General features: G+C 39.7%; 1 long non-coding RNA gene across 3 annotated transcripts in view; it reads left to right on the forward strand.

Moving 5' to 3' along the window:
* The window catches only part of LOC309805525, a 159,610-nt gene extending 150,554 nt beyond the window's left edge, over positions 1-9,056 (forward strand). For all 3 annotated transcript variants that reach the window (XR_014294250.1, XR_014294251.1, XR_014294252.1), the window contains one exon: positions 8,404-9,056. This is a non-coding gene — a long non-coding RNA (uncharacterized lncRNA). The remainder of the gene's footprint in view (positions 1-8,403) is intronic.
* Positions 9,057-9,264: the final 208 nt, after the last annotated feature.

A 9,264-nucleotide genomic window follows, 5' to 3' on the forward strand; every position in this document is an offset into this window, starting at 1 on the left:
CCGAGGAGGAAATGGGGGATCCAGGTTACACAGAAGTTTTGTAACAAAGGGCAGGTAGTCAGAACATCAAAAGATTATTGTAAATTAAAGAAAAGCAGATATCCCAAGTTAAGGAACTTAGCGCTTTTCTTAGTATGGGAAGATGCAAGAGTCTGGGCTCACTGAAATCATTCCTCAGCTCTCCAGGGCCAGTATCCTGTGTTTTCACATCCTGAGTTTCCTCAGGGCCCAGGGTAGGCAGTGGCTACAGTCTGATGGCTGCTAGATGGCAGGTATTCTTTTCTTCCTGAGTTTTCTCAGGGCTCACGGGCTCACGTTGGAGGACTGCAGTCGCTGATGAATGTGACATCCTTTGTTTACTGATATGGCAGGAAATATTCCTTTTCTCAAGACATATCTTATTATTTTTAATGGCTGCATGGTGTTCTTTGGTTGGGATGGTCCTTAATAAACCATTCTTCAATTGCTGGCCATTTAGATCATTTCACATTTTTGCAATTAAAAACAATGTTGTAGTGAACATGGTAGTGTTTTTATTTTTATAAACTTGTACTAGTACTTCTGTAGGGAAGATTCCTAGAAGTGGACTTGCTGGGTGTCTCTTAAGATTTAATTGATTAATAACAATCAGAGACTCATAGGCTGGGAAGGATTCTGAGAACTCAGAGCTTATCCCATGCTCACAGGGTAGGATGTTTTCTTCTCACTCTGACTTTGAAAAGTTCAGAGAATGAGACTCCATGTTCTTTTTCAGGAATACCTTACAATGACTTGAAATCAACTGTAAAAGAAACAGTAATAGTTATGATGCTGTGGCTGAGTGAGTTGGAAGTGAAAGTGAAAGGCAGAATCCTAAAGTAATACACACTTCGGTGAGCCCGGTTTGCACGCCAGTCAAGCAACACAAGATGCAGGATTATCAGAGTTATGGCAGTTTCAGATAGTTGGATCAATTAACATTCATATAGTAGGGAAGTTATACCTTGTACTTCATGTAGAGTAGCAATGGGAGGTTAGTTCACTCTGGGTGTCCGAGACTGCAAACCTATCCCTTAAGATGGCCCTCAGCTAACGGGCCCCTACTTTAAGCCTTGGCTCTATCACTAGGAAGCAGGTGACCTATTGAGAGTCTAGCCAGACTACACATGATCTTAAATCTGATTCCACCCCCTACCCCACAGTGCATCATACCTGAACACATAGCTGGGCTGCCCTTCACCTGGGTTGTTTCGCTTATGTCCCAAGGCTGTTTCCCTTGCAGAGAGGCACGTGGCAGCTTATTTACAAGCTGAACCTAAAGAAAAGAAAAACAAAAAAACATGATGTAACGTGACAGAGCTGTGGGATCCTGTTTCAGGTAGCCCCCTCCAAAGCAAGTACGATTTGTTTAAAATCTTTGCAACACCGTGATGACCTCTGTGGCAAAACCCTGTGTATCACGGACTTGTCTCTCAGCGCGGACATGTTCTTGACTGTTACAACGTATACATTTTTCCCACTTGGGGTGCACATGGAAGCATGTCTTCATTAGAAGCAACTGCAGCGTGAGTAGTAAAGACGACCATGTTAAACAGCTAGGAATTTTCACCTAATTGCACATTTATACAACATTCCAAAAGGATCAGGCAGCCTGGCTATGTCATATCATTTCAGTGCTCACCAAAGAGATTTGAAATGGACTTTTAATTATTATTGCTGATTTGCTATGGCTGTATTCCTTAATATGAACATCTGATTAGGATTAATTTTCTTTAATTGATGAATAGAGCACTTACACTTGTAGGGTTGCACTTGTTGTTACATATTGGCATATGTACTGTATTGTGGTGTTGGCATATGCTATGTATTATGACTTTTTTCTAGAGTGCTAATTACAGGCACTTCTTATCTGTTTTAGTTTTGAGGTCATTGTTCTTCCTTCCTTCACCTTTGTGTGGCTTTTTAGATTTGTTAATGGAGATAGAGCAGGGCTAAGTGACTATTAAACTCTTTTCTCTATACAGTAAAACCCATTAACATGGACCTCACTAAATTTGGAATTTATGATAATGAGGGCAGGGCCTGGGTTAAAGTTTACTTTTGCATTGTCTCTGAACTAAAGCTTTGCTGAGCTAATAAATAGTATACATATAATCACAGGAGAATGGCACTCTTACTTTTAAAAGCAGACTTTTCTAGCACTCTAGAGAAAGGCCTTGCTGGAGAGGTAATAAGGTAGTGTGGAGATGGCAGAGTGCAAAGACTGTGCCACATACTAGTTTTGTGACCTTAGACAAATTTTACTTAGCTTCTCTGAGTATCTTTTCCCTCATCTATAAAATGGAGACATTTATCTAATTTATGGGGGTTGCTGTGAGGGTTAGATTTAATACAAAGTACCTGGTATGTACTTCATAAATGGCAGATAATTATTACCAAGCTAAAATAATTGGTGAGCTAATTTCAAATACTTCTTATTTTTTTAAGTAAGGCAGGGTTCCTCGGCACTTCAGAGTTTTGTTAACCTAATCTGAGATATTGCTTTATTATTATAATTGATTAAAGGAAAACCCCAGCAGTTTGGTATGGTGGTAAAGAACATGAACTTTGGAGTCAGACAAACTAAGGTTTGAAAGTAGTTCTATCACTCATTAGCTGTGTGGTCTTAGGCAAGTTACTTAATATCTCACAGGTTTTATTTTCTAATTTGTAAAAATGGAGTGGTAATACCTGCTCCAGGACTTTTGTAAGGATTCAATGAGATAATGCTTGTAAAGTGTTCAGCCCAGTGATTTTCATGCTGTAAACTCTCAAACATCAGCTGTTGCTATTATCATGATCTTTTTGACAATAGTCCATAGTGTAGACTTTTCATTAATTCAGACTTGTCTTTTTCAGTTCACCTAATTAATGAATTTCATTTGAGATATAATCTCCATTCTAGATGAAAATTTTAAGTATGTAAGTAAAAATATTATATAGAAGCAAAATGGCTAAATACATAGGGTGAAAGAGGAAAAAATAATATTTTAAAAGTGGAAGCACAAGGTCTCAAGGTAGATTTAAATTACTGAATAGTCACTTTTGTGCATAATCTTTATGTTCTTTGTAAAAAGTCTTTATATTAGCCAGAAAGAAATAGAACTTTATATATACGTAGTAGAAAGTGTGGACTGGTGATATGCTCATATCATTCACTGGCGAGAGAAGCAGTAAGTCCTTGCTCAACTTTATTTCCATCTTCTTGCTTTCCCCTTATGTTTCATAGGCTGTATGGATGAGAAATGTAAGCACTATAATGTCCTGAATGGAGACTATAATCTATCCTCCCCTTAATGACAGGCTTACGTAGGTTATCAGAATCCATCACCTCAACAGATCAGACTGAATTACTTCGATGACTGGCAATTGGTACCACTTGTGATGAAATCCAAGCAGCCAGGGATGCGTGTGTGTGTGTGTGTGTGTGTGTGTGTGTGTGTGTATTAAATGCTCATCAATAGGAGAAATGCATTTTACTGAAAACTCTCATCCATGCATTTTTGTAGAAGCAGGAAGTGTTCTTCTCCCTTGGGAAAAATATAAGAATTATTTTTTGAAGATTCTGAACTATTACAATACAAATTCACAACCATAAATGAGTAATCAGGTTTTTTTTGTGTGCATCATATGCATGTGCAGTGGAACTTTGTAATAAAAACTAGAGGGGACAGAACCAATAATACTCTTGGGGCTATATGGCTTGACTTTCCAGGGCTGACCAATTTAAGCAGATAATTGTAGAAAAGTAAAGTCAGTTTATTAAGTTGACAACCAGTGGTTTAGCATAAACAAATTTTCATAATACTAAATTCACAAGTCAGAAAAAAACCTTCTGTCAGACCATGTTTTCTAAGTTTGGGTCAGGAAATGTGATCACTATAATGTACGCCATGTTGATTAGTTGTATTATTTCAGATTTTTACTGGAAGTATCTAATGGTTAGTTGTTAAGGTATGGCATTATTTGTCTAGATTTGGCATAACAACAGGAACAGCAGTAATAACTAATTTTTATTGAATGCTTACTGTATGCAAACAGTGCTAGAAGCGGGGGATATAATGGGAAGGAAAAAAAAAAAAGACACACCCTCATGTTAGAAACAAGTTCATAATTTGTCCAAGGATGGATAGCTAGTAAGTGGCAGAGATAGAATTATAGTGCTGTATTTGTTTTAGCAGCCTAACCTATACTGAAATATAGTAGCTTAAACAAGCTAGAAGGAGCTCCCTGACACAGTGGAGGTGCTGTATCAGCCATATCAGCTTTGGACTGCTTATGTGTAGACTGTTGAGTAAGGAAGAAATAAACTTCTATCTTACTATTCTGCTATCCCTGCTTGTTAGCTTCATTCATATGTCTGAAGATTTATAAGCATCCTCTTTAAAGGCATTCCTTAGATGTTGCACCCCTAACTTCTGCTCACACCCTACTAGCCATACCTAGCTGCCAAAAAGGCTTGAAAATATAATTTTTATGGTCATGTACCTTTCAACATTCAGGAGTTCTATTAATAAAGGAAAAAGGGGAGAATGGGTATTAGGGGACAATTGGCAGTCTCTGTATCATATGCCAGTTAAGAGCATTGTTTCAGACTTGGACAAATGACAAATGATCTCATGACTTTGGAATACGCCTGCATCCATTTTCCATTTCTTTCCAAGTAGTATATATCAAAGTTATGTATATATGCACATATATAATGTGTGTATGTGATATGTTTAAATATTCAAAATACATGAGGTATGAATATTACATGATTCTACAGTGGACTTTGGTCATCTGTAAGTGCTAATTCAAAATTTCACAATAGAAGAAGCCCACTTGCTTTAATCTTTGGCAGAAAGCCTTGTAAAGCCCCCAGGATCTGTCTTGCTTGCATCCTCACTCTCAAAAAGATCTCAGACTCAGAGATCTGTGTTGTAAGACCTGTGTTAGTAGAGAAATGGATTTATAGAAAAAAAAATTACTTTAAGCTTTTGAGTCAGGCAGGTATTTAATACATAAATCATAAAAAACTCTGACCCAGAACTTCAAAATTTCCTAAAATTCTTGGTCTGTTAGACATTTACTATAGAAAAATAAATTAACAAGTATTTATTCAGCATATACTTAGGTTAGTACTTATGTTGAGATGGACCCACAGAATTTTATCCAGGTATCCCCCGGGGCTACAAGCGGTGGGAGGAGATAAACATAGGTTAGACCTTAAGTACATACACGTATATTCTTATTTATTACCTGGGTGCTGCCCTACCCCCTGCCCTCACCTCTCCCTCAAACTTAACGCAGTTTCTGATGAGTTCAGCTACCATTATAGAGCTGCTTGGAAATATTGTGTCTTGCACACAATAAGCTTCCTTGGTCCCTTACTCCTGGGTCCAGCTCTTTAGATCATATTTCACTAGTGGCTAGATGAGGCAGAAGCAAAAAAAGAAAGGAAAGGTTTAAGTTAGAGCTGGTCTAATTATTCCGCCCTAGGCTTTTTCTGGGTTGGGGGTAGGTGGTAGTTGAGGAGCATGTCTGAAGTGGGAGGTAGTTCCAGACCTCTTTTGCCTCATTGGCCACATGGAAATAGAGAGAAGCAGTCCAAAGAGAGTGAGAACCCCGAGAGACAACTCCAAAGAAAACACAGAAGCCTACAGGTTAAAACTTTAAATTTTCCTCTCAATACACCAAAAGTTCCACCTCCTTTTAAGAAGTTTAGTTGAATCCAGTAACTTGATTCAGTTACCTGGTCTCTTTTCCTCCATGGCTGTGGGGCTGGGGAGTGAAGTAAGGGTGGAAGGGGAGCTTTGCCTTCCTGTTAGAGGTCAACATCAAGTACTTTGGAGGCACCATAACAACTACAAGACATGGCCTTTATCCCAGTTCTCAAAGACTAACAGTCTGTCTGGGGAGCTAATAATGTATATGAAACATTTAGTGAAAACCAAGCACTTAAACTGTGTGATATTGATTATTCCAGAGGAATCCAGATAAGGGAAAAGTAAAGTGGTTTTGTTTCTTGGGGAAGGCTTCTTAGATCATGTCATGAGTGAGATGCCAAAGGATGAAAGGAGCTAATTAAGAAGGAAGAAAAGAGGGGGGTGAACAAAGATTCAGACAGAATGAGCTTAGAGGTCAGTAGACTTGTATGCCTGAAGCAGAGACTTCATGTTGGAGACTAGGAAATGAAGTGGAAAACTTCAGAAATCAGGCTGTGGTTAGGCTATAGGTAATCATGTAAGGTTTTTTTTTTTTTTTTTTTTTTTTTTAAACTACGTATTAACCTCGTTATTTTTTTATGGAATGAAGTGAGTATAAATTAATAAATGACTGACTAATTGAATGAATGAATAAAAAGATAGGTGTTATAAAAACATTATAGTGTTAGAATTTGTCTAGGCTGAGAAAAGGGGGCTCCTATGCAGGACCTCAGCAACATAGGTTGCCAGGAAACAGCAGGAAGTGAAGACTAGGTGTATCAGGGTCTGGGAGCCTGGCTGCACTAGGGTTAGCCAGCAGTCAGTACTCAGAGACGAAGAGGATGTGATGATCTTGGGATTGGTTCAGGGAAGCTGTTGGATCTGAGGAAATGCAATTCAGCAGGAGATTTGGGCAACTAGAATGTAGACAGCATGTGAGATTCGGAGTCAGGAATGGTGGTATCATGGCAGTGGGCAATCTATTCACAGCCGGATCCCAGCCAGCGGCTGGAGTCCTGAAATAGAATCTGGGGAAAAGTTGTATCAGGATCCTCGTCAAGAATATTTGGGTTCTGGGCAAGGCACAAAGCCTTGTCGGAAATGGGAAAGCTAGTTAGTGCAGAAGCAGGTTTTTTTGTTTTTTGTTTTTTTTAACATCTTAATTGGAGTATATTTGCTTTACAATGGTGTGTTAGTTTCTGCTTTATAACAAAGTGAATCAGCTATACATAGACATACATCCCCATATCTCCTCCCTCTTTCGTCTCCCTCCCACCCTCCCTATCCCACCCCTTTAGGTGGCAGAAGCAGTTTTGAAGATTGGGCCAGCATGTGTTGGGTTGGTAGGGAAACAAAGGGAAAAATGATGATGAAGCAGTTTAAACTCTGCAATTCAGTGCATTGTGGCCAAAAAGGGGCTGAGTTTGCTTCTCTTTTGCCTGCTTGATGATGGGCTGAAGGTCACAGCTACACTAAACCTCTTAAATGGAGATTTCAGGGGTCCTAGCTCAGAGGGGTCTTGGAATGAATGGCTGAAGTGGAGGCCCAGTGGAAGTAGCATCACTTGGAAGGAGTCGAGACTGCAGTAGAGGAGACCTTGGCATAGCTGGGAGGCTGTCATAGTCCAGGCTGAGGAGAAGAGGGCCTGACAAAGCAGGGAACTTTTAGTAGCAATTCAGAAGAAAAGGGGTCTGCAAAAGACATTTCACATTAAGAAGTAAAAGCCTTCAGTGACAAGTTTGATGTAACGGATAGAGGAGGAAGAACCTAAAATGACTCTAGGTGGATTTCAAATGCTCATGTAGTATGACATTTTTGCTCATGAGCTGAAAGGTGTTTTAAACATATATGCAATTACTTTTGACCAATTTTTAGAAACCCAAATAAATAAAATAACTTAGTTAATAAATTGTGTTAAGGCTAACCTTACTTGAGTATTGGTTTGCTTTATATCCCACTGCAGTGGGACATCTCAGAGAGACAGTAGCCCATGAGCACGTAAATGAGTAAAAATGTTTCTTGCAAAGATATCTTTCTTTCCTGGTCTAAGATTGTGTTACTAATATACACGTGCATGGGTATGACTGAAAAGCCTAAGGTGGGACCCACCTGGATCCTTCCAGGCTCCTCTCATGTGGCATTTGCCATGGAGCTGACTTTGAAGTGTTCATGCATTCTTCTTTTACCCACCTGGTTCGTTCAGAGCCTTTGCTGAAGAAAGTGTGCTCCTGCCTGCCCAAATTGCTTCACAGTGGGCTTCTCTATCTGCAGCTGTTGTTTCCCAGCCAGACACTTTGGTGCTACCTGATGGGACTTAGGCAGGAACTTTGCTGTTCACGAAGGGGTAGGTTTCAGAATCTCATGAGGGGTTTTATTCCTGTTTATCAAGGCAAGGGAAAACACACAGAATCTTTACCTGGGTAGGGAAGGAACCTTTGTTATCAAAATGCACAGATATGTGGTATTTCTGATTTTATTAGGCTTGGATCTGTGTCTGGGGGTGGCATGGATTTCAAAGTCATTATTTAAGGTAAAGAAAAAACTTTAAACAGCATTATCACTGTAGAAGATTCTGATTGTGTTTTTGAAATGTTGAGCTAAATAATTTTAGCGATCAACAAAAGACCAACCATTGTACTTCTGAAAAGTTGTTCTTCAAAAGGCTTAGGTTAATAATTTGTTTCCATTTTGTTCACAGGTGTACTGTCTGTAGGATGGAGATAGACTGAATACCCGCTTCGCTGAATACCAGCTTTCACATTTTCTTGTTGGAAAGGCAACTGTTGGAGAATCATCTTGTTACCACCAGCAAAAATGGAAACAAATCAAGACATTACGAATGCCACGGTGAAGGACTTCCCTGGTGGCCCTGTGGTTAAGAATCCACCTGACAATGCAGGGGACATGGTTCAATCCCTGGTCCGGGAGATCCCACATGCCACGGAGCAACTAAGCTGATGAGCCACGACTACTGAGCCTGCGCGCCTAGAGCCCGTGCTCCGCAACAAGAGAAGCCACTGCAATGAGAAGCCCGTGCACCTCAATGAAGAGTAGCCCTGCTCGCCACAACTAGAGAAAGCCCGTGGGCAGCAGCGAAGACCCAACGTAGCCATAAACAAATGAATAGATAGATAGATAGATAGATAGATAGATAGATGGATAGATAGACAGGATGCCACAGTGAGCGACCAGCAGTTAATGATGCCAGTGTTATGCAAGCTTCGGCAAAGGAATTTTTCAAGACCGTGTGCCTCACCAGCCAGAAATCAGGAAAGGTTGAACCTCTCCTTTTTGTCTCAGCTCTTTCTTAACTCAATGCAACCCCTCAAAATTAAAGTGAATTGAAACATGCATTGCCTTTTCAACTTAATTGAGTACTTACTATGTGTGAATCACTATACAAAACAGGGGAGGGAAAATGAGGAGACAAATAAGATGTGGTCCCTGCCTTCAGTGGATTTACAATCAGTTTCAGGGCATACATTTTTTTTGTTTGGTCTTCTGCTCTTCAGCATGTCCCTAAAACAGGAAACAAATGGAAAAGTATATTCTGTAAGTA

The sequence above is a fragment of the Mesoplodon mirus genome (genome assembly GCF_964341445.2).
Source record: "Mesoplodon mirus genome assembly, chromosome: 5".
Taxonomy (NCBI): domain Eukaryota; kingdom Metazoa; phylum Chordata; class Mammalia; order Artiodactyla; family Ziphiidae; genus Mesoplodon; species Mesoplodon mirus.